Source organism: Theobroma cacao, chromosome 8 (genome assembly GCF_053813885.1).
Source record: "Theobroma cacao isolate CCN51 chromosome 8, ASM5381388v1, whole genome shotgun sequence".
Lineage (NCBI taxonomy): Eukaryota > Viridiplantae > Streptophyta > Magnoliopsida > Malvales > Malvaceae > Theobroma > Theobroma cacao.
The window spans coordinates 26945085-26970761 of NC_142646.1; the positions used below are offsets into that span (position 1 = coordinate 26945085).

General features: G+C 32.4%; 3 long non-coding RNA genes across 3 annotated transcripts; 2 read left to right on the top strand and 1 right to left on the bottom strand.

Moving 5' to 3' along the window:
• Positions 1–956: 956 nt before the first annotated feature.
• LOC148761278 (uncharacterized) lies at positions 957–2870 on the bottom strand. Its single transcript, XR_016028051.1, has 3 exons — positions 2743–2870; positions 2010–2093; positions 957–1152 (listed from the first exon to the last, which is right to left on the bottom strand). It is a non-coding gene; the product is annotated as an uncharacterized LOC148761278 (long non-coding RNA).
• Positions 2871–14048: 11178 nt separating this feature from the next.
• On the top strand, positions 14049–15961 carry LOC148761279 (uncharacterized). Its single transcript, XR_016028026.1, has 3 exons — positions 14049–14146; positions 14796–14879; positions 15748–15961. It is a non-coding gene; the product is annotated as an uncharacterized LOC148761279 (long non-coding RNA).
• Positions 15962–21108: 5147 nt separating this feature from the next.
• Positions 21109–23021, top strand: LOC148761280 (uncharacterized). Its single transcript, XR_016028025.1, has 3 exons — positions 21109–21206; positions 21856–21939; positions 22808–23021. It is a non-coding gene; the product is annotated as an uncharacterized LOC148761280 (long non-coding RNA).
• Positions 23022–25677: the final 2656 nt, after the last annotated feature.

Below are 25677 nucleotides of genomic sequence, written 5' to 3' on the forward strand. Positions count from 1 at the left end.
AAACATCCAGCACTGGTGGTGGGACAGGAGGTGGGGATGGTGGTACTGAAGGAGCAGCCAGAGGAACTGTAGGAAGAGCTTGACTAGCCTGAGCCTGGCCAGCAATAGCAGTAAAGAAGGCTGCTAATGCCTGAACTGCCTCAAGAGGCATAGCAGGAATACTAGTAAGTGGTAGAGGAGGTGGAGGATGTGGAGGAGTCTTGGTTTGTTCAGCAGTAGGTGCTGCCCGAATGGTGGATGCAGTCAATTCCTCCTCTATTGCACCTAACTGACGACGTTGGAAACGACCTCTTCCCCTTCCAGCTGATCTAGTGAAAAGTGGTTGTTCGCGTCGAGGAGACATAATAATCTATAATAGGGAACAAAGTGAGTTTAGGCAACCTCAGGCTCTATATGCTTATGCATGTATTTTATTCAACCTAACCTAACTTAACTCGGGGCCACACTGACACTGTAAATTTTTAAAACAACTTTAAAATAACTTTAAACCCAAAACTCTAATCTTTCAAACCAACAGCTCTGATACCAACTTAATTGTCACGACCCGGAACTCCCATCGAGCCCGTGACAACCGCCGCGACGTCTCAATCTACATTCATTACCCAGAATGTCAACCGAGACCCCGCAAGGCTTTAATATCAGCTTCTCATTTCCCCTGTGGGTAGCTGTTTCCAAATACCACATTTTAAAAGATTTTAAACTGTTTCCAACTTAAACAAATGAAATAATAATTTCCGTCTCACAGGGGTATTTTTGTCATTTATCCCAAAAATCTCAAAAATCATCTAAAAATATAGTATGTAAGTGGAAAACACATATTTCTTAATCAAAAATAATTTTGGATGTCTAAAACATTCGTTTAAAATGGAATTATGACTGTTATAATAAAATAAAAATATTCAATAAAATATTCAATTTTCACATAAAACGATATTTTAAGAACACTGCATAAATAATTTTTTTATAGCGTAAAAGCAAAATAAATTCTTACATACCGTAATACAGATAACCAAAGTATAGAATTTAATTTACAGTGACACGTGGGCCCCCGAATGACCAAAAGTATAAAAAGAAATGAACCTACAGTCTTTGGATGTGGCAAGTTCAACTGTAATCCTCGCCGATATCAGTTATCTACAATCTATTCTGAACCTGAAATGGGTGGAAATGAGGGTGGTGAGATTATAAAATCCCAATGAGTAAACAAACATCACTCAAAATATCTAAAGTCGAGTAAAAGGAGACTATTAAAACATTTCATCAAACTGTAATTTATCATCTTTCAACTTATTTCAACCAAATGAAATCAATTTATTTAAAGCAAGTAATCAGTATGGCTTATGAATTTCTTAAAAAGCTTGGCTCATGCCAAAAATTATTATCATACTCAGTTATTTGGGATACCTTGGCCGAGGGCTATCCCAACTGAGTCCGCCAAGGCTATTAGAAAGTCATGTTTTTATTTTGAAAACATAGCCATTCCTTGACGTTGGCCGAGTTCCCCTTCACGAGGTGGTTTGGCGTGAAGTGAACTCTAAAAGTTATACCTCAGGAGTTACCCTACTCGCCTCTCCAACCGAGGTAAAAATATAACAGGATTCCGTGCCCCTCTGATAGGCTAGTCCACAAAATCCAGCCCACTGCAGCAGGTCAAACCCACCATACAATAAAATTTTGACAGCATGACAGGGCTAATATATTACTACCCAGCCTGCAAAGGTAAAATAAAGCGATTCATATAATTCATAAAAACACAGCCCAGCCAGTCATGCCAATACAATAACATAAGCCATTAATTCAATTTTAAATTTACAACATATCAGTGGTCTCCAATTACTCTATTTTCAAAATCGTTATTTCGTTTCAAGACAATTTATAAAATATTTTCATTTAAACTCATTTTGTTTACAAAACATAAAAATTTACCATTTGAACTCATTTTCATAAAATTCACCAAAACCGAATAAAAACATACTTTAGATAATTAAAATGATGGTAAGGTTACTCACCGCGTCTAGAGTGAGGATTTTCGAAATACTCAGACTATTGGTCCTCGGGTGCAATTCCCTTGCCTTTATTAGAGGACTCACCACCTTGACACAGTACAAAATCGAGAAATTCACCACATTGGTACTAAATTGAAATTAAACTAATTTAGACTACTAACGCTTGATATGGAATGCAAAAATGTCTAAATTTTTGCCTAAATGCGGTGTTAGCCTATTTCGGTCTTTTACCCGATAAATTGATATACGCGTCCGTTTAAACTCCAAATTAATTTTTTTCAGTTTCTATACCTCAATTGCACCCAAATTGACTTAATGTCCCTCAGTGTGGTGCAAATTATCAGTCCCGATAATAAATTACGAAAATACCCCTAGTGGGTAAAAATTTATATTTTTGCTCCGAAAATTTCCATTATTTTTCTAGGCTCATAATTCATCATTATTCATCATAATTCCTCAAATAACCATCAAGATCAGCAGCCAATATTCCCCTAGAAAATTCAGCATAATGGGTTTCAATGGGAGAAAATTATATTTCTAGCTTATTTTTGCTATATTTCAATATAACTTAACTAAAATCACTTAATTCAATTAAAATCAACCAAAAATCAAGCTCAAAACTCATCCATGGAGGTTTGGCCAGCATGGGTGTCCGTACCCACTTTCTAATTTTGCATGGAAATGAGAAAAAACTGCATGGGTAGTGAAAATCACAAGGAAAATCAATGAAATTTACCTTTTTAATGCTTGATTTCTTGATTTCTCTTGATTTTCTCCAAATTTTTCAGGTAGGATTCTTGTTTTTTTTTTTTCCCTTTTCTCCCCTGGTTTGGACAGCTGAAGAAGATGAGAATTCCGGAATTTTTACCTTTTTAAAGGCTAAAATAATATAATATTATTTTATTCATTTTTTTAATGTTTTATTAATTCCTTAAATTCTAGCCATCCATTTGTTTCCAAATTTTCACCATACACTTGTCCCAAATATCCATAGCTTAGGTAAAATTCTCAGACTTATCCAAAGTCTTGGTGGAGTAATTTTTGAAATTTACACTTTTACCCCCGTAAAAGTCAAAAATTACATTTTTGCCCCAAAAATTGAAAAATTGCCCATAGACATATTTTTCATCCCTTATACTCATACCATTCTCCAATTTGTCAAATTTGATCTAAATTCTCTCAAAATCTCAAATTTTGTCCGCGAGTGGCAAAATTACGATTTTGCCCCTACACTCTAGAAATCACTGGAATTAAACTTTTTCACTGCCAAACCCTCAAATTATACTCCAATACTCAAATCATACTCCAATAAGTCAAATGGGGCTAAAAAAATTCTTTTCTAAAAATTCCCATTGTGTCCTTGGGTGGCAAATGACCATTTTGCCCCTGGACAGTAAAAATTCTAGTTTGACTTCAAATTGATCCTCGAACTCCAAATCACCATATTAAACCATTCTGGGACTTTAATATTCTTAATTTCATTTTAAATTCTCTATTTGATCTAGTTCGAGACTTAAATTAACTTAATTGTACCATTTGGTACATTGTCGTCTTTTAACGATTTTTCTTTCAGGGCTTTCCAAGTATGCAAGCATATTGTCAATCATATGAATGACATGGAAAGTATTTTATAAGATCGGGCTTGACACCTAATTTACATCTTAATATATTTTTACTATAATTAATTGCATCCTTTGTTCACGTAATTCTTTAGAGTATTAACATCGGTAACTTATTTACGGTATTAAGTGCCTATTTCAACCTGCTAAGCAACTTAAATTTACTTCATATCACCAATTAACCAATACCTAATTAAATAAAATAATTTAGCCTCCATATAATCCAATTTCAAAATAAATCATGGTGAAGAGTAAAGAAATTTTTACCCAATTAAGCTAGGTTGGCCCAAATCTCCACCTTCCTTTTCTTTTGGATTTTTCTTCCTCTATTGTTTTTGGACTCTTATTCATGGACTTCTCCCATTTCTTTTTAATTGGGTCATGCCCATTCTTCCTTTATTGGACCATGTCCAATTTTCCTTGCTTGTTGGGCCATGCCCATTTTCCTTCTTATTTTCTTTTCTTTGCTTTTCTTTTCTTTTCTTTCTTTCTTTCTCTCCCACTGTCCAGCAGCCTTGTTGTCTTCCTTTTTCTTCTCTTCACATGCACAAACCGTCCACTCTCTTCCTTTCTCTCCCTCTCACCAACTGTCACACTTCCTAGCTTTTTATCTCTAAATTTTTCAGCAGCTACAACTGCTTATTTTGGCTCCAAAATCAGCAGCTATGCTGCTCTGTTTTTCCTCAAGTATTCAGCAACTAAGCTGCACCTTTCCTTCAAAAAATTTACAGCCAAAACAACCACAATTAACCATCAAAACAGCACCTCAAACCTTAAATTTTTTGCTGCAAAATTTTACACTTTTTGGCCTCCAAAATCAGCAGAAAAATGGCACTTTCCAGGCTCCAAAACGAGCAAAAAAATGGCTCTTATCAGCCTCCAAAACCAGCCCTTAAATGGCTCTCTTTCCCTTCTTGAATGGTAGCAAAAATAGCCCCTCAACTCAACTCTCTTTTTCTTTTGTTTTCCTTTCTCATGCACGGTTTTCTTTTTGTTTTTCTTTCTCTCGGTTCTTTCTTCTTCCTTTGCTCTTTTATTTCTCCTTTACTCTCCCTCAACCGACCTCTCTTTTCTTCTTGATCTTATTCACTTAGTTTGGTTAATTACACACACATATATATATATATATGTCAAGCCCGATCTTATAAAATACTTTCCATGTCATTCATATGATTGACAATATGCTTGCATACTTGGAAAGCCTTGAAAGAAAAATTGTTAAAAGATGACAATGTACCAAATGGTACAATTAAGTTAATTTAAGTCTCGAACTAGATCAAATAGAGAATTTAAAATGAAATTAAGAATATTAAAGTCCCAGAATGGTTTAATATGGTGATTTGGAGTTCGAGGATCAATTTGAAGTCAAACTAGAATTTTTACTGTCCAGGGGCAAAATGGTCATTTGCCACCCAAGGACACAATGGGAATTTTTAGAAAAGAATTTTTTTAGCCCCATTTGACTTATTGGAGTATGATTTGAGTATTGGAGTATAATTTGGGGGTTTGGCAGTGAAAAAGTTTAATTCCAGTGATTTCTAGAGTGTAGGGGCAAAAATCGTAATTTTGCCACCCGCGGACAAAATTTGAGATTTTGAGAGAATTTAGATCAAATTTGACAAATTGGAGAATGGTATGAGTATAAGGGATGAAAAATATGTCTATGGGCAATTTTTCAATTTTTGGGGCAAAAATGTAATTTTTAACTTTTACGGGGGTAAAAGTGTAAATTTCAAAAATTACTCCACCAAGACTTTGGATAAGTCTGAGAATTTTACCTAAGCTATGGATATGTGGGACAAGTGTATGGTGAAAATTTGGAAACAAATGGATGGCTAGAATTTAAGGAATTAATAAAACATTAAAAAAATAAATAAAATAATATTATATTATTTTAGCCTTTAAAAAGGTAAAAATTCCGAAATTCTCATCTTCTTCAGCTGTCCAAACCAGGGGAGAAAAGGGAAAAAAAAAACAAGAATCCTACCTGAAAAATTTGGAGAAAATCAAGAGAAATCAAGAAATCAAGCATTAAAAAGGTAAATTTCATTGATTTTCCTTGTGATTTTCACTACCCATGCATTTTTTTCTCATTTCCATGCAAAATTAGAAAGTGGGTATGGACACCCATGCTGGCCAAACCTCCATGGATGAGTTTTGAGCTTGATTTTTGGTTGATTTTAATTGAATTAAGTGATTTTAGTTAAGTTATATTGAAATATAGCAAAAATAAGCTAGAAATATAATTTTCTCCCATTGAAACCCATTATGCTGAATTTTCTAGGGGAATATTGGCTGCTGATCTTGATGGTTATTTGAGGAATTATGATGAATAATGATGAATTATGAGCCTAGAAAAATAATGGAAATTTTCGGAGCAAAAATACAAATTTTTACCCACTAGGGGTATTTTCGTAATTTGTTATCGGGACTGATAATTTGCACCACACTGAGGGACATTAAGTCAATTTGGATGCAATTGAGGTATAGAAACTGAAAAAAATTAATTTGGAGTTTAAACGGACGCGTATATCAATTTATCGGGTAAAAGACCGAAATAGGCTAACACCGCATTTAGGCAAAAATTTAGACATTTTTGCATTCCATATCAAGCATTAGTAGTCTAAATTAGTTTAATTTCAATTTAGTACCAATGTGGTGAATTTCTCGATTTTGTACTATGTCAAGGTGGTGAGTCCTCTGATAAAGGCAAGGAAATTGCACCCGAGGACCAATAGTCTGAGTATTTCGAAAATCCTCACTCTAGACACGGTGAGTAACTTTACCATCATTTTAATTATCTAAAGTATGTTTTTATTCGGTTTTGGTGAATTTTATGAAAATGAGTTCAAATGGTAAATTTTTATGTTTTGTAAACAAAATGAGTTTAAATGAAAATATTTTATAAATTGTCTTGAAACGAAATAACGATTTTGAAAAATAGAGTAATTGGAGACCACTGATATGTTGTAAATTTAAAATTGAATTAATGGCTTATGTTATTGTATTGGCATGACTGGCTGGGCTGTGTTTTTATGAATTATATGAATTGCTTTATTTTACCCTTGCAGGCTGGGTAGTAATATATTAGCCCTGTCATGCTGTCAAAATTTTATTGTATGGTGGGTTTGACCTGCTGCAGTGGGCTGGATTCTGTGGACTAGCCTATTAGAGGGGCACGGAATCCTGTTATATTTTTACCTCGGTTGGAGAGGCGAGTAGGGTAACTCCTGAGGTATAACTTTTAGAGTTCACTTCACGCCAAACCACCTCGTGAAGGGGAACTCGGCCAACGTCAAGGAATGGCTATGTTTTCAAAATAAAAACATGACTTTCTAATAGCCTTGGCGGACTCAGTTGGGATAGCCCTCGGCCAAGGTATCCCAAATAACTGAGTATGATAATAATTTTTGGCATGAGCCAAGCTTTTTAAGAAATTCATAAGCCATACTGATTACTTGCTTTAAATAAATTGATTTCATTTGGTTGAAATAAGTTGAAAGATGATAAATTACAGTTTGATGAAATGTTTTAATAGTCTCATTTTACTCGACTTTAGATATTTTGAGTGATGTTTGTTTACTCACTGGGATTTTATAATCTCACCACCCTCATTTCCACCCATTTCAGGTTCAGAATAGATTGTAGATAACTGATATCGGCAAGGATTACAGTTGAACTTGCCACATCCAAAGACTGTAGGTTCATTTCTTTTGATACTTTTGGTCATTCGTGGGCCCACGTGTCACTGAAATTAAATTCTATACTTTGGTTATTTGTATTACGGTATGTAAGAATTTATTTTGCTTTTACGCTATAAAAATTATTTATGCAGTGTTCTTAAAATATCGTTTTATGTGAAAATTGAATATTTTATTGAATATTTTTATTTTATTATAACAGTCATAATTCCATTTTAAACGAATGTTTTAGACATCCAAAATTATTTTTGATTAAGAAATATGTGTTTTCCACTTACATACTATATTTTTAGATGATTTTTGAGATTTTTGGGATAAATGACAAAAATACCCCTATGAGACGGAAATTATTATTTCATTTGTTTAAGTTGGAAACAGTTTAAAATCTTTTAAAATGTGGTATTTGGAAACAGTTACCCACAGGGGAAATGAGAAGCTGATATTAAAGCCTTGCGGGGTCTCGGTTGACATTCCGGGTAATGAATGTAAATTGAGACGTCGCGGCGGTTGTCACGGGCTCGATGGGAGTTTCGGGTCGTGACAATATATATATATATATATATATATATATTATTTCTCTCTTGAATGTTCCACAAACTTCCTTCATGGCCGGCCACATCAAAATATTGTTTTTTCTTCCTTCACTTGTTGCTCCACATGGCCGGCCCCCCCTCCAATTCACTAAGTAAAGAGTCTTTGACTCTTTTATTGACCACATGGGCTTTTACCCATGTTGGTCTTCTAATATTTTTTTTTTTTTACTCTATGATCATTTTATTTTTCTCACCAATTTCACTACATATCCTTTAATCTCTATATTCCAATTTCAATCCTTTTAATACGTCTAAAAATTTCAATTTTTATCTAACTTCCTTTCTTGATGCGTGTACCACAGAAATATAAAAATTGCATCTCAACGCGGTATTACCACAATATTTAAATATTTACTTAACCGCGTTGGTTCGACTTAACAAAATACGCGTATTTCACTTTTGTCACTCATTTCTCCAAAAATTCACTTGTATTTATTCTCCCCCACTTGTATCAATCATATGATCCTTCTTCATGACTAATTTCGACATCCGATTAAATATTAATATTTAAATATTATTTTATTAATAAAATATTATTTTATTCTAAAAATGTTATCTTGTCTCCTTGGTACCCAAAATACCTTATTATGCCTCACTTGACTTCCGAATCACCTTTTATCTCACAAATTCTCCTACGATAAAATTATTATTATTTTATTGTTATTTTCTCGCGTGCGGAATATTTTATCCTAATCTACTCCTTTCGTCTTTTATCACTTTTAAACATTTTAATTGACCTCAATTTGCATCCGATCAACTTTATTTATCACCATATCAAAGTATGGGGTATTTCAAATAGAGTGGTTAATTTTGAATTAACTTTGATAACTCTATTATATAGAGTTATTTTGACATATTTTAAGGGCATAAGTAGTTAGATCTTTAAGATTTTAGGTTCAGACCATAGCATTTTAGGTGTTTTTCTTGTTTAAATTTGATTACATGTTGAGTAGTTAATTTAAGTTATTTTACTTAAATTTTATGTTATTTTGTTTTAAATTACTTTGAGAGTAGTTATTGCTAATTTCTTTTATTGCTTTTGCAGGAAATTTATTGAAAAAGGCTCCTTTGATGAAAATACAAGCAAGTATAGTGATGTCTTCATTCGTATATATTTCGGTATTTTGAGCATATCTCTCTCTACAGAACTCCAAATCAAGTTATTCTTAGACCACTAGAACTCTAAGAGGAAGGGCTACAACTTTTATATTTACCACTTTGTCTAGTTATCATCAAATCATGGTCAAAATATTTGTCCACCTAGGAGCACTATAGTAGTATGCGTGGACTAATTATGATATGGTATTTGGAGCATATCTTTTAATCCAGGAGTCCAATTGATGTGATTATTGAGCCATTGTAAAAGTAAGAGATAGGGTTAAAACTTTTATGTTTACACTTTGCCCAGTTCAGAGCAGATCAGAGTAAAAATTATGTTTGAAGTCGATAGACTGCCACAACATTGGGAGAATAAGGCTGCAGCACTGGTGAAAGGAAGCACAAAACACATTTTTCGAGAGCTCAATGCTGCAGCATCAGAAAAAGAGTGCAGCAGCACTATTGTAGCAAGAATCCAGAGTCGCGGTGCCAAGAAATCAAGGCCGTGGCGTTGGGTGATTTTCCAAAATAAAAGTTTAATGGGATTTTGGAAATTAGGTTACTTAAAGCTTATTTAAGGACCTTTTTTAGAGGTTTAAAGGGGGAGGCAACAAGCAACTATTTTGGAGATTTGGAGCCAAGAACAAAGCAAGAAAATAAGAGAATTGGAGGGAGAATCAAGATCATAAAGCTTCAACTATTAGTTTTCTCTCTTTACTTTTGTGTTTTTCTTATTTTCTTTGACTTGGAGTAATGGTTAATTTTCTTTGGATAAAGTTTTTATTAGATATTATGTGCTAAATTTATTTTTCTAGGATTGCAATTGAACTCACATATAATCTAAACTTTTAATCTCTTTTTTGCTTATCTTTAATGGGATTTGAATTGTTTATTCCAATTTGTTCTTAATGCTTTTAATTGCTTAATCACCAATTGATTGATTTAGGAATATAAACAAACTTGGGAAAGAGAGTTTAGTGTATACTAAAATTGGGATAGCACATGATCATATTCATTGATTTGCTTATAGGATAAGGATATACCTATAGGCCTTATGTAGCTAGATTAGAGCCTAAACTTAATGAGTTTGTTTTAATTCCAATCATATAGGGATATAATATTTGGTTAAAATAGATATTTTTATAAGATGAGTCTAGGAGACCCTTATAAATAATTGAGGACTCTAGGTTAGCAATTCAACCCATTAAAATAAGTTAAGGGAGAGAGTTAAGATTTAGATAAAATGTGAAGGATATTGTAATCCTAGACTTGTTTGATTTGATTTTTACTCAAGTTATTTTTACTTTTATTTTTCTTTTTAGTTTAAATTTTGGTTAATTAGTTTTAGTTAATTAATTAATTTTGATTGTTTGGATAAGATTAAATTATATAATTTTAGTACTTAGTAAAATTTTAGATCAATTTTTTGTGAAATCGATACTCTACTTGCTTATATACTATCTATTCAATACGTATACTTACATAGTGGAATTTTAACTAACAAACTCCAATGATGGAATTTCATCCAAGAAAGCAAAGAGTTGCTATTTTTGGAATGATTTTGCTAAATGCGGAATTCAATAATGGTTTTCACTGAAGAATCGGGATAAATCATAATCTTATATTTCAATATATAGTTAATTCAAGTAGCTATCTTAAACATTTAAAGGAATAAATTCATATAATATCCTATTTAAAAATTAAAAGCGATATAGTTATTAATTAATTTAGACAATTATTGCAAATAGAATATCAATGTAACCTATTCAATAAAAATAATTCAAAAAAATGAGATAATAATAATAACCCATAAAAAATTTAATTATCAATCTAAATAAAATGTTTCTCTAAAAGACATGTAGTAAAAATAAAAAAAGTGGTAATCATATTAAAATATCAACTATATTACTATAGAAATTGTAATCAATGAAATTATATTCATAAACACATTCATTTGGCATCATTCACGATTTTATCTTGACATAGCATACGACATGTTTATTTTATTAATGGGACGAGAATCTCGATGATGGGATTTTCTTGAAAGACTTGTAGAGATGAGTTCTTTCGGGGACATCCCTAAGTGAAAAAACTTTCGAGACTTCACCAAAGCGTTGGAATGGTCTACAAATGATTTATGATACAAAGTTTTTGCTTCCCATTATTTAAAATTGGTAAATCATTACATCATTTTATAATTGCATCATGTGCATACGTAAAGCCAAATAATCAAACTTTGGTTTTTTTAAAATAATAATAATAAAAATAAATAAATAAATAGTAATAATAAATTAGAAAGAAATATTAGAAAAAGCAATACATATAAAATCAAGACTAGAAAATATACATATAAAATCAAGACTAGAAAATATATATAGGACACATAAAAATAAATAAAAATCAATGGTCAAATAAGATAAATATGATTAAATGGTACCGTTCGTGGAACAGATGTCATTGGGATGCTAATCCTTCCCCGTGTATAACCGTACTCCCAAGCCCACTCTAAAATTTGTAGACCAGTTTATTGTTTTTTAGACGGACCTAAAATCAATTTAGAACCTTGTTGACTACAACCAAATCAATAGGTGACCAATCACACATAGAGAAAAAAGATTAGTGACGACTCTTTAAATTTTCACATCTAGAAGTCTGGTTCCCAGACTCACATGTTACGACAATGGCTTCTTGCCAGTAATAGAAAAGATCTTCTTTTTACCTATATTTCAATTCTATTTAACTAAACAAATTACAATTCTACTCCATCTTATACCTGAACAAGATAAGCCATTATTGTCAAGTTTCATATTCCATACATAGGCCCTATCTTTAGTCTCTTCAATGAAATTTTCCAAAATGATTGCTTTGCTACCCATCACTAGAGTCTTTTCAATGAACTTTGTCTGTTTAAACGTTTGGTCATGTGAAATTTTTTCAAGACAATTTTTCCTTATTAAATGTTCATTTTTAGCATCCTTATCGAATTAAGAGATTCATACTGTGAATCGTTATCGAATCTAGATTCATCATGTGAATCATTATCGAATCGAGATTCATATTGTGAATCAAAATCTTAATTTTTAGAAACATTGAATTGAATGGTAAGATAGAAAATTTTAAAATTAATTAAAAATTTATGAAGTAAAATAATGTAATGATATTTTAAATTAAATTATCAATATTTTCATAAAAAATGAAGTGATTCAATTTAAATATATATTTTTTCCAACTTCATGTACATACAAGATATTGATAAACATAAATTATAAAAAATAATATATATTCTGTATGTAATGTATACATATATAATAAATTTTGTATTAATGTTTGTACATGCACATTTAAATTTATTTTGTGCATACAAAAGTTTTTCAAATGAATAATACTCAAAATATAAATTTTATTTTAAGTACACAAGAAAGAAAATGAATTTTTATAGATTTTTCTTTATATTTTATTAAAAACATTAAATTCTTAAACAATTAAAATGAGAGAAAAAAATAAGAATTTTATGTTATTTATGTTTAAATTTTTTTTAAATTGATTTTTTTATAAAAAATTAAAATTATATTTGAGTCTTGTTATGAAATATAAACTGAAAGAACAACTATAAAAGAAAGATAATAATTATAAAAAAAAAAGTATCTAGAAGGAGTAAAAATGTCACGACTCGAAACTCCCATCGGGCCCGTGACAACCGTCGCGACGTCTAGATAGGCATTCATTACCCCGAATGCCGATCGAAACCCCGCAAGGCTTAGCATCAGCTTCCGCATCTCCCCGATGAGTGATAGTTATTAAATCTTGCATTTCAAGAAATCATAAGTCGTTTCCAAATCAAAACTATAAAATATTATTTTCTGGCTCATAAGGGCATTTTTGAAATACCCCATACTTTGATATGGTGATAAATAAAGTTGATTGAATGCAAATTGAGGTCAATTAAAATGTTTAAAAGTGATAAAAGACGAAAGGAGTAGTTTAGGATAAAATATTTCGCAAGTAAGAAAATAATAATAATTTTCTCGGAGGAGAATTTATGAGATAAAAGGTGATTTGGAAGTCAAATGCGGCATAATAAGGTATTTTGGGTACCAAGGAGACAAGATAAAATTTTTAGAATAAAATAATATTTTATTAATAAAATAATATTAAAATATTAATATTTAGCCGGATGTCGAAGTCAATCAAGAAGGAGGATCATATGGTTGATCCAAGTGGGGGAGAAGATGACAAGCCCGACTCTACAGAAATATTTGTGATGACATACATGTGGTGGATAGCATGTTTACATGCTAAGAGAGTCTTGAAAAATTTACAAAAGTCGGTATTGTACCTAGAGGTACAATAAAGTTGATTTAAGCCTCGAACTAGATCAAATAGAGAATTTACAATGAAATTAAGAATTTTAAAGTCCCAGAATGGGTTAATATGGTGATTCGGAGTTCGAGGATCAATTTGGAGTCAAATTGGAATTTTCGCTATCTAGGGGCAAAATGGTCATTTGCCACCTGGGGACAAAATGGAAATTTTTAGAAAAGACTTTTGGCCCCATTTCACTTATTGGATTAAGATTTGAGGTTTAGAAGTGAAAATTTTTAATTTCGGTATAATTTGGAGTAAAAGGGTAAAATGGTAATTTTACCATTCGGAATCGAAAATTTAATTTTTTGAAAGGATTTTGATCAAATTTAATTATTTGGAGTGTGAAATGAGTATGAGGAGTGAAAATTATGCATTATGGAAAATTTTCAATTTTTGGGGTAAAAATGTAATTTTTGAAAAGTTCGGGGGCAAAAGTGTAATTTTGAAAAATTTGCTCCACCAAAACTTTGGAAAAATCTGGAAATTTCACTTAAGACTTGGATAAGTCAAAGGGAATGCATGGTGAAAAAAATAGGACAAGTGGATGGCTAGAAAAAAAAATGAATTAATAAAATATTTAAAATATGAATAAAATAATATTATTTCATTAAACAATAAAAAGGCATAAAAAAAATCAGCCCACCCATTCTTCTTCTTCAACATTCGGCCAAGCAAGAAACAAGAGAGAGAAAGGAGAAAACAAAACCCTAGAGAGAGAAAATCAAAGAAAAAGTGTGAATTTTCAAGGAAATTAAGTGAAAAAGGTGAGATTTTTTCTATTAAGCTTGAGTTTTCTTATTCCCAAGCATTTCTCTTTATTTTCCATGATTAAATTACATGTTTTCATGATGAATTCAATTCTGAAAAAATGGGTTAGGAGAGAGAAAGTTGTTGGATTTATTTGATTTTAATTTATGTTAGTGTTTTTAGTTAGTTTAGCATATTTAGAAACAAAACAACAAGAAAAGAATTTATTTTCTCCCCCAACCATTAATGGCTGAATTTACCATGTAGTGAGTGAGGATGAGTTTGATTTTATTCTAGGAGAATTGGTTAAGGAATAATGAATTATGAGCCTAGAAAAATAATGGGAATTTTCGGAGGAAAAATACGAATTTTTACCCACTAGGGGTATTTTTGTAATTTGCTGTTGGGACTGATAATTTGCATCACACTGAGGGACATTAAGTTAATTTGGGTGTAATTGAGGTATAGAAACTGAAAAGAATTAAATTGGAGTTTAAACGAACCCGTTAGGAATTTAATCGAGTGATAAGACGAATTAGGCTAATACTGGATTTAGATAGTTACCAGTGCATTTTTGCATTCCATATCATGCATTGGTAGTCCAAATTAGTTTAATTTTGATTTAGTACCAACTTAGTGAAATTCTCGATTTTGTACTGTGTCAAGGTGGTGAGTCCTCCAATAAAGGCAAGGAAATTGCATCCGAGGACCAGTAGACAGAGTGCTTCGAAAGTCTGCATTCTAGACATTGTGAGTAAACTTATTATCGTCTTAATTATCTAGAGTAGTTTTATACAACTATGTGATTTTATGAAAAATGGGTTTAAATGGTAAATTGTTATGTTTTAAGGGAAATTGTGATTTTATAAAATGATTTTATAAATTTTCTGAAAAATCGAATATTGGTTTTGAAAATAGAGTAATTGGAGACTGCTAGTTTGTGTTGCAAATTTATGGTTCTGAATTGAATGGCTTATGACAATAAATGAGCATGAATGGCTAAACTGATTTTGGTGTTATAATTATTTATACTGTGTATTCAGCCTTGAGAGGCTAGGTTGTGATAAATTGCCATGACATGCTAGAATGAATTTTATTGATTGGTGGATTATATATTAATTATTTACTGCAGAGGGGGTTCCGTGGACCAGCCTATTAGAGGGGCACGGTAAACTCCATTATATTATTACCTCGAACGGAGAGGCGCGTAGGGTATCTCCTGGGGTATAGCTTAGGGTTCACTTCACGCCAAACCACCACGTGAAGGGGAACTCAGCCAACGCCAAGGAACGGCTGTATTTTTTTCAAACAAAAATATATTTTAAGTGTATACAAAATTTTAACAGCCTTGGCGGACTCGGTTAGATGCCCTGCGCAAGGTATCACCGAGTATGAGTTTTGGCACGAGCCAAAGTTTTAAGAAATTCATAAGCCAAGTTGATTACTCGATTTTTATGGATTGATTTTATTTGGTTGAAATGAGTTGAATGGTAATGAAATTACAGTATGATGATTTATTTTAATTGTCTCCATTTACTCGACTTTAGATAGTTTAGATGGTATCTGTTTACTCACTGGGATTTTATAATCTCACCACCCTCATTTCCTCACATTTCAGGCTCAGGGAATTCCATAGTTAGCTGATTTTGACAAGGACTTTCATTTGGACTCGAATCGGTAAAAGCTGTAGGTTTCCAGCTTCCGATGCATTTTGGATAGATGTGGGCCCACGTGTCACTGTAAAAGAAATTTTATGCTTTGGTTATTTGTTTTATAGTATATATGTATATAATTATCTTTTACGCTATAAGAATTATGTATCGATAGTTTTATGAAAATTATTTTACAAGAAAATAATTTATTTTATTGAATATTTTTATTATATTCAAATGGTCAAATTTTCACTTCAAATGAACGTTTTAGATACTTAATTTTTTTTTAAATCATTAAATATATATTTTCGGCTTACCTACTACATTTTTAGCAAGTTTCGAGGTTTTCGACAAAAATGACAAAAATGCCCCTATGAGCAAAAAAAAAATGTTATGTTATGATTTGGAAATGATTTGTAATCCTTCGTATTTTGATTATTTGATAACTATTGCTCACCGGGGAAGTGCGAAAGCTGATACGAGAGCCTTGCGAGGTTTCGATCGACATTCGGGGTGAAGAATGTTTGTCGAGGCTTCGCGGCGGTTGTCACGGGCTCGATGGGGAGTTCCGGGTCGTGACAATTTAGATTGGTATCAGAGCATGGTTTAAAGATCAGATATTTTGATTTTAAAGCTTTGGATTTTAAAGTTTTTGATTTTAAGGTTGTTTTAAGAAATCTACACTGACACTGCGTGGCCCCAAGTCCAATTAAGTTAAGTTAAGTTAGGTTAGATTGAATAGAATGTATGCATCTACATATAGAAATCTACCTATTTTTGAGATGCATAAATAATTAAACAATTACTATTTGATTGCATATAGGTTTTGAGGTGCACTAGTGACACATACACCATGTCTAGGAGAGACGGTAGTCCCGACGCCTCTTATAGTATTAGCGAGGGATCGCTAGATTCTACTGCTAAGAGCCGATGGCAACTCGAATCGAGTAGTCCAAAAAGTGCAGATAGTAATAATATTAATGTAAGCATAAGAGGTTCCCTTTTGAGAAAATCTAAGGAACATGTTAAAGAAAGGGGGAAATTAAGAATAGCTGAAGGAGGTATTCGTTCTAGGAAGAGCGTGACAGTAGTCCGACACTTTCCACCAGGCTGTGGGAGAAATGTAAGGGGACAACCAGAAAAGGATAAGGAGAAAGTAACAGTGGCAAGTAAACCTCTTAGAAAAGTGTCAGGTGTACGACATTTTCCTCCCGGTTGTGGAAGAAATGCTGCACCGGTGAGTGATGAAGAATATAGGAGAATACAACAAGCCTAGATTGAAGAACAAAGGAGAAAATCTCAAGAGGAAGAGGATCCATTGATGTGCCCGGATCAGGACAAAGAGGAACCTAAAGATGTTTAATACTTTAGTTGAAGTTGTATTGTCATAAATCTAGGCAAGTGTCGTTTAAGGGAAGATGTAGTAGTTACCTGTGTAAAGGAGTTAGGAGTGGCTTTTATTTTGTATGACTCAAACGGAATGTAAAATAGCAGTTTAAATAATTGGATATGTATGGGAATCTTTTAGTATAACAGAGATAAATTGGTAATATAATTATTGAGGAAGGTTATAGAAGGAAGCAATAAGGTCATAAATGACATTCGGAATGGATAATGTGATTAAGTTAATGATTGTAATTTAAGCATGAAGGGGATTATTTAGTGATGTTATGACACTATGAGGTAATAGTCGGGCACAAATATAACCCAATGAAGTTAAATTATGAAATATGGGGAATATAAAATTTTGATTCAGTAAGGATTGTGAGAATAAAATAAGGAGGAAGCTGAGTTGTTTTCGTAGTTAATTATACCGAAAGTCAATAAGATTATTGGAATATAAGAAAAAGAAGATAAATGGGATAGGGATGACAATAAATTTGAGGAAAGTTGTAGATAGTGAGCAACTTATGTGTGGAGTGGTATATGTATCATGAACTTATTACACTGTATGGAAAGGATGTTATGAGGTGGAATTTTATGAATGTTGATAAAAGTCAAAAGATGACATGAGATGAAAGTATTAATTTGGCTTAGTGTGTATGACAAGAAAATAGAAGGTACCTATACTTATGGAACTCATGATATATATCTAGAAGGGAAACCACTGGTTGAGAATGATTGATGTGGTGACTTTGAAAGCAGACAAATAGCTTTGATGAGAAAATTTCTACTAACTACAGTGCTTCAACATTGACTGTTCAACGCTGTAATGCTCCGAATACCTCACACTTATGATGCATGAGTAAGATGGGAGTGACACGATAATGAGCTTACAAATTGAATTTTGGTTGTTGGTCTTTGTGTTTTGTTATCTGGGAGTCTTAAATATTCTGGAGAATGTTTGCCCAAATGAATTGAAAAACTTCTTTATTGCCTTGTATATAGGCATATAATTAAAAGAAAAAAAATTTGAAAGATTCTTGAAATGACTATATTGAGATGAGATACCAAATAATGAAAGTGTGAAGGAAGAATTACGAGACTGGTATAGAAAATCAGTTTATATAGAATATCATTACGAGAATTTGTAATATCTGTTTTGATACAGTAAAATGACAAGGGTTAGTAACAACATGAGGCTAATTGTGTGGCACCCTGAAAACCTATGAAGACGAGTTAAGGATTGAATGGATGAGTACGTATTTATATATCTTTAAGATTAAGTGTTTTAAGAATACATAAACATCTTTGAGAAGAGATTATAATCATACACAGCAAGTATGAAACGTAAAATTTTTAAAACTTGCTGAGAAGCCTAACGGCTAAATCACAAGTTAAGGGATCACATGCTGTGAGACATAAGTTTAAGATAGATATTCCCAAGGAAATACTCAAGAGAAGTTTTGCTCTGGATCTTGTTAAAGCAAGCACTAAGTTATGTGATTATAAAAAGGAAGCTGTAAGCTGAGAGTGATATTAGTATTAATATTGAAAAATACTTGAGGGGAATCTAGTTTTAAGTTTTACAATTTCAAGTACAATTTATAAATTAGTTAAGGAAGAATGGTGTTATGTTCATATGAAGGAGTGGAACAAAGGATGATAGAAGTTGACCTTGAAAATGAAGTCTGATAATGAAACTTTCCTAATATATTATGGAAATTGGAATTCGAAAATGCTTAAGGCATACATGATTCAAATGGGTTTTAGTCTTAAGTGACAAATCAATATCGTAATGCAAGAAAGATACAAGGTAATATAGAGGCATGAAAGATGATTAAGGACAAAAAGGATGACTCTTAGGAATTGTGGTATTGCATGAGATGCAATGATCAAGTTGAGATAAATCTTTGAGGCATCAATAGGATTATAAAGCATACACGTATAATAGATTATAATTCAATGGAGATGACATTGTGATGAATGATATATAGTATAAGGAAACTCAAACATATGGTTGGAAATGATATGAATGATATGAAGTTATACACAAGTATAATAAGAAGGTTGACATGCACTATAAGAATTATTATATTGAAACTAGGATTGGGATACGGATGAATAATGGGGGAATGTAGTCCAAGGCATGTGAACACATGGATTCCTATATATAAAGAGAGAGGTTGACATTTGAAAATGCATGTATATATGTATATATGAAATTGATAATTTTACTAACTGAAGTGAAGAATGGTTCTCGGTAATTGGGAGATTTTGAAATAGTGTCCAGAGAGGTTAGTGAGCTAAAGTGTTAACAGACATGTAATGAACGATTAAAGTTATGAATGACTTTGAAAGTAAACCTTGAATTGTTTAAGTTTTTAATAGAACTCCATTAAAGGAAGGGTTTGGACTAGTATAAGATGGATGAATCAAGGTTGAGAAAATTGGTATGGAGCAAATTAATAAAACGATGAATAGGTATACATAAGTAAGTATGATATGTGATCGAAATCGGTATAATTGAGATGAAGTTATGGTTCAAATGTAATAATGGTGATAAAGGCATGCTTAGTGTCTAGATATAAGAGATCATGGTTGTGAAAAGTATTACTGATCCGATTCCAAAGGATGATAATTGCCGTAAATAAAGCATTTAATTGAACTGAAGGTGAACGAAGGAAATAAATTGAATGTCCCTATAGAAGGAACAAGGAGTAGGATCATAGAAGGAGATTGATAACGCAACATCGATGGGAATTCGAGGACGAATTCTATTTAAGTGGGGGAGATGGAAATACCCCATACTTTGATATGGTGATAAATAAAGTTGATTGAATGCAAATTGAGGTCAATTAAAATGTTTAAAAGTGATAAAAGACGAAAGGAGTAGTTTAGGATAAAATATTTCGCAAGTAAGAAAATAATAATAATTTTCTCGGAGGAGAATTTATGAGATAAAAGGCGATTTGGAAGTCAAATGCGGCATAATAAGGTATTTTTGGTACCAAGGAGACAAGATAAAATTTTTAGAATAAAATAATATTTTATTAATAAAATAATATTAAAATATTAATATTTAGCCGGATGTCGAAGTCAATCAAGAAGGAGGATCATATGGTTGATCCAAGTGGGGGAGAAGATGACAAGCCCGACTCTACAGAAATATTTGTGATGACATACATGTGGTGGATAGCATGTTTACATGCTAAGAGAGTCTTGAAAAATTTACAAAAGTCGGTATTGTACCTAGAGGTACAATAAAGTTGATTTAAGCCTCGAACTAGATCAAATAGAGAATTTACAATGAAATTAAGAATTTTAAAGTCCCAGAATGGGTTAATATGGTGATTCGGAGTTCGAGGATCAATTTGGAGTCAAATTGGAATTTTCGCTATCTAGGGGCAAAATGGTCATTTGCCACCTGGGGACAAAATGGAAATTTTTAGAAAAGACTTTTGGCCCCATTTCACTTATTGGATTAAGATTTGAGGTTTAGAAGTGAAAATTTTTAATTTCGGTATAATTTGGAGTAAAAGGGTAAAATGGTAATTTTACCATTCGGAATCGAAAATTTAATTTTTTGAAAGGATTTTGATCAAATTTAATTATTTGGAGTGTGAAATGAGTATGAGGAGTGAAAATTATGCATTATGGAAAATTTTCAATTTTTGGGGTAAAAATGTAATTTTTGAAAAGTTCGGGGGCAAAAGTGTAATTTTGAAAAATTTGCTCCACCAAAACTTTGGAAAAATCTGGAAATTTCACTTAAGACTTGGATAAGTCAAAGGGAATGCATGGTGAAAAAAATAGGACAAGTGGATGGCTAGAAAAAAAAATGAATTAATAAAATATTTAAAATATGAATAAAATAATATTATTTCATTAAACAATAAAAAGGCATAAAAAAAATCAGCCCACCCATTCTTCTTCTTCAACATTCGGCCAAGCAAGAAACAAGAGAGAGAAAGGAGAAAACAAAACCCTAGAGAGAGAAAATCAAAGAAAAAGTGTGAATTTTCAAGGAAATTAAGTGAAAAAGGTGAGATTTTTTCTATTAAGCTTGAGTTTTCTTATTCCCAAGCATTTCTCTTTATTTTCCATGATTAAATTACATGTTTTCATGATGAATTCAATTCTGAAAAAATGGGTTAGGAGAGAGAAAGTTGTTGGATTTATTTGATTTTAATTTATGTTAGTGTTTTTAGTTAGTTTAGCATATTTAGAAACAAAACAACAAGAAAAGAATTTATTTTCTCCCCCAACCATTAATGGCTGAATTTACCATGTAGTGAGTGAGGATGAGTTTGATTTTATTCTAGGAGAATTGGTTAAGGAATAATGAATTATGAGCCTAGAAAAATAATGGGAATTTTCGGAGGAAAAATACGAATTTTTACCCACTAGGGGTATTTTTGTAATTTGCTGTTGGGACTGATAATTTGCATCACACTGAGGGACATTAAGTTAATTTGGGTGTAATTGAGGTATAGAAACTGAAAAGAATTAAATTGGAGTTTAAACGAACCCGTTAGGAATTTAATCGAGTGATAAGACGAATTAGGCTAATACTGGATTTAGATAGTTACCAGTGCATTTTTGCATTCCATATCATGCATTGGTAGTCCAAATTAGTTTAATTTTGATTTAGTACCAACTTAGTGAAATTCTCGATTTTGTACTGTGTCAAGGTGGTGAGTCCTCCAATAAAGGCAAGGAAATTGCATCCGAGGACCAGTAGACAGAGTGCTTCGAAAGTCTGCATTCTAGACATTGTGAGTAAACTTATTATCGTCTTAATTATCTAGAGTAGTTTTATACAACTATGTGATTTTATGAAAAATGGGTTTAAATGGTAAATTGTTATGTTTTAAGGGAAATTGTGATTTTATAAAATGATTTTATAAATTTTCTGAAAAATCGAATATTGGTTTTGAAAATAGAGTAATTGGAGACTGCTAGTTTGTGTTGCAAATTTATGGTTCTGAATTGAATGGCTTATGACAATAAATGAGCATGAATGGCTAAACTGATTTTGGTGTTATAATTATTTATACTGTGTATTCAGCCTTGAGAGGCTAGGTTGTGATAAATTGCCATGACATGCTAGAATGAATTTTATTGATTGGTGGATTATATATTAATTATTTACTGCAGAGGGGGTTCCGTGGACCAGCCTATTAGAGGGGCACGGTAAACTCCATTATATTATTACCTCGAACGGAGAGGCGCGTAGGGTATCTCCTGGGGTATAGCTTAGGGTTCACTTCACGCCAAACCACCACGTGAAGGGGAACTCAGCCAACGCCAAGGAACGGCTGTATTTTTTTCAAACAAAAATATATTTTAAGTGTATACAAAATTTTAACAGCCTTGGCGGACTCGGTTAGATGCCCTGCGCAAGGTATCACCGAGTATGAGTTTTGGCACGAGCCAAAGTTTTAAGAAATTCATAAGCCAAGTTGATTACTCGATTTTTATGGATTGATTTTATTTGGTTGAAATGAGTTGAATGGTAATGAAATTACAGTATGATGATTTATTTTAATTGTCTCCATTTACTCGACTTTAGATAGTTTAGATGGTATCTGTTTACTCACTGGGATTTTATAATCTCACCACCCTCATTTCCTCACATTTCAGGCTCAGGGAATTCCATAGTTAGCTGATTTTGACAAGGACTTTCATTTGGACTCGAATCGGTAAAAGCTGTAGGTTTCCAGCTTCCGATGCATTTTGGATAGATGTGGGCCCACGTGTCACTGTAAAAGAAATTTTATGCTTTGGTTATTTGTTTTATAGTATATATGTATATAATTATCTTTTACGCTATAAGAATTATGTATCGATAGTTTTATGAAAATTATTTTACAAGAAAATAATTTATTTTATTGAATATTTTTATTATATTCAAATGGTCAAATTTTCACTTCAAATGAACGTTTTAGATACTTAATTTTTTTTTAAATCATTAAATATATATTTTCGGCTTACCTACTACATTTTTAGCAAGTTTCGAGGTTTTCGACAAAAATGACAAAAATGCCCCTATGAGCAAAAAAAAAATGTTATGTTATGATTTGGAAATGATTTGTAATCCTTCGTATTTTGATTATTTGATAACTATTGCTCACCGGGGAAGTGCGAAAGCTGATACGAGAGCCTTGCGAGGTTTCGATCGACATTCGGGGTGAAGAATGTTTGTCGAGGCTTCGCGGCGGTTGTCACGGGCTCGATGGGGAGTTCCGGGTCGTGACAATTTAGATTGGTATCAGAGCATGGTTTAAAGATCAGATATTTTGATTTTAAAGCTTTGGATTTTAAAGTTTTTGATTTTAAGGTTGTTTTAAGAAATCTACACTGACACTGCGTGGCCCCAAGTCCAATTAAGTTAAGTTAAGTTAGGTTAGATTGAATAGAATGTATGCATCTACATATAGAAATCTACCTATTTTTGAGATGCATAAATAATTAAACAATTACTATTTGATTGCATATAGGTTTTGAGGTGCACTAGTGACACATACACCATGTCTAGGAGAGACGGTAGTCCCGACGCCTCTTATAGTATTAGCGAGGGATCGCTAGATTCTACTGCTAAGAGCCGATGGCAACTCGAATCGAGTAGTCCAAAAAGTGCAGATAGTAATAATATTAATGTAAGCATAAGAGGTTCCCTTTTGAGAAAATCTAAGGAACATGTTAAAGAAAGGGGGAAATTAAGAATAGCTGAAGGAGGTATTCGTTCTAGGAAGAGCGTGACAGTAGTCCGACACTTTCCACCAGGCTGTGGGAGAAATGTAAGGGGACAACCAGAAAAGGATAAGGAGAAAGTAACAGTGGCAAGTAAACCTCTTAGAAAAGTGTCAGGTGTACGACATTTTCCTCCCGGTTGTGGAAGAAATGCTGCACCGGTGAGTGATGAAGAATATAGGAGAATACAACAAGCCTAGATTGAAGAACAAAGGAGAAAATCTCAAGAGGAAGAGGATCCATTGATGTGCCCGGATCAGGACAAAGAGGAACCTAAAGATGTTTAATACTTTAGTTGAAGTTGTATTGTCATAAATCTAGGCAAGTGTCGTTTAAGGGAAGATGTAGTAGTTACCTGTGTAAAGGAGTTAGGAGTGGCTTTTATTTTGTATGACTCAAACGGAATGTAAAATAGCAGTTTAAATAATTGGATATGTATGGGAATCTTTTAGTATAACAGAGATAAATTGGTAATATAATTATTGAGGAAGGTTATAGAAGGAAGCAATAAGGTCATAAATGACATTCGGAATGGATAATGTGATTAAGTTAATGATTGTAATTTAAGCATGAAGGGGATTATTTAGTGATGTTATGACACTATGAGGTAATAGTCGGGCACAAATATAACCCAATGAAGTTAAATTATGAAATATGGGGAATATAAAATTTTGATTCAGTAAGGATTGTGAGAATAAAATAAGGAGGAAGCTGAGTTGTTTTCGTAGTTAATTATACCGAAAGTCAATAAGATTATTGGAATATAAGAAAAAGAAGATAAATGGGATAGGGATGACAATAAATTTGAGGAAAGTTGTAGATAGTGAGCAACTTATGTGTGGAGTGGTATATGTATCATGAACTTATTACACTGTATGGAAAGGATGTTATGAGGTGGAATTTTATGAATGTTGATAAAAGTCAAAAGATGACATGAGATGAAAGTATTAATTTGGCTTAGTGTGTATGACAAGAAAATAGAAGGTACCTATACTTATGGAACTCATGATATATATCTAGAAGGGAAACCACTGGTTGAGAATGATTGATGTGGTGACTTTGAAAGCAGACAAATAGCTTTGATGAGAAAATTTCTACTAACTACAGTGCTTCAACATTGACTGTTCAACGCTGTAATGCTCCGAATACCTCACACTTATGATGCATGAGTAAGATGGGAGTGACACGATAATGAGCTTACAAATTGAATTTTGGTTGTTGGTCTTTGTGTTTTGTTATCTGGGAGTCTTAAATATTCTGGAGAATGTTTGCCCAAATGAATTGAAAAACTTCTTTATTGCCTTGTATATAGGCATATAATTAAAAGAAAAAAAATTTGAAAGATTCTTGAAATGACTATATTGAGATGAGATACCAAATAATGAAAGTGTGAAGGAAGAATTACGAGACTGGTATAGAAAATCAGTTTATATAGAATATCATTACGAGAATTTGTAATATCTGTTTTGATACAGTAAAATGACAAGGGTTAGTAACAACATGAGGCTAATTGTGTGGCACCCTGAAAACCTATGAAGACGAGTTAAGGATTGAATGGATGAGTACGTATTTATATATCTTTAAGATTAAGTGTTTTAAGAATACATAAACATCTTTGAGAAGAGATTATAATCATACACAGCAAGTATGAAACGTAAAATTTTTAAAACTTGCTGAGAAGCCTAACGGCTAAATCACAAGTTAAGGGATCACATGCTGTGAGACATAAGTTTAAGATAGATATTCCCAAGGAAATACTC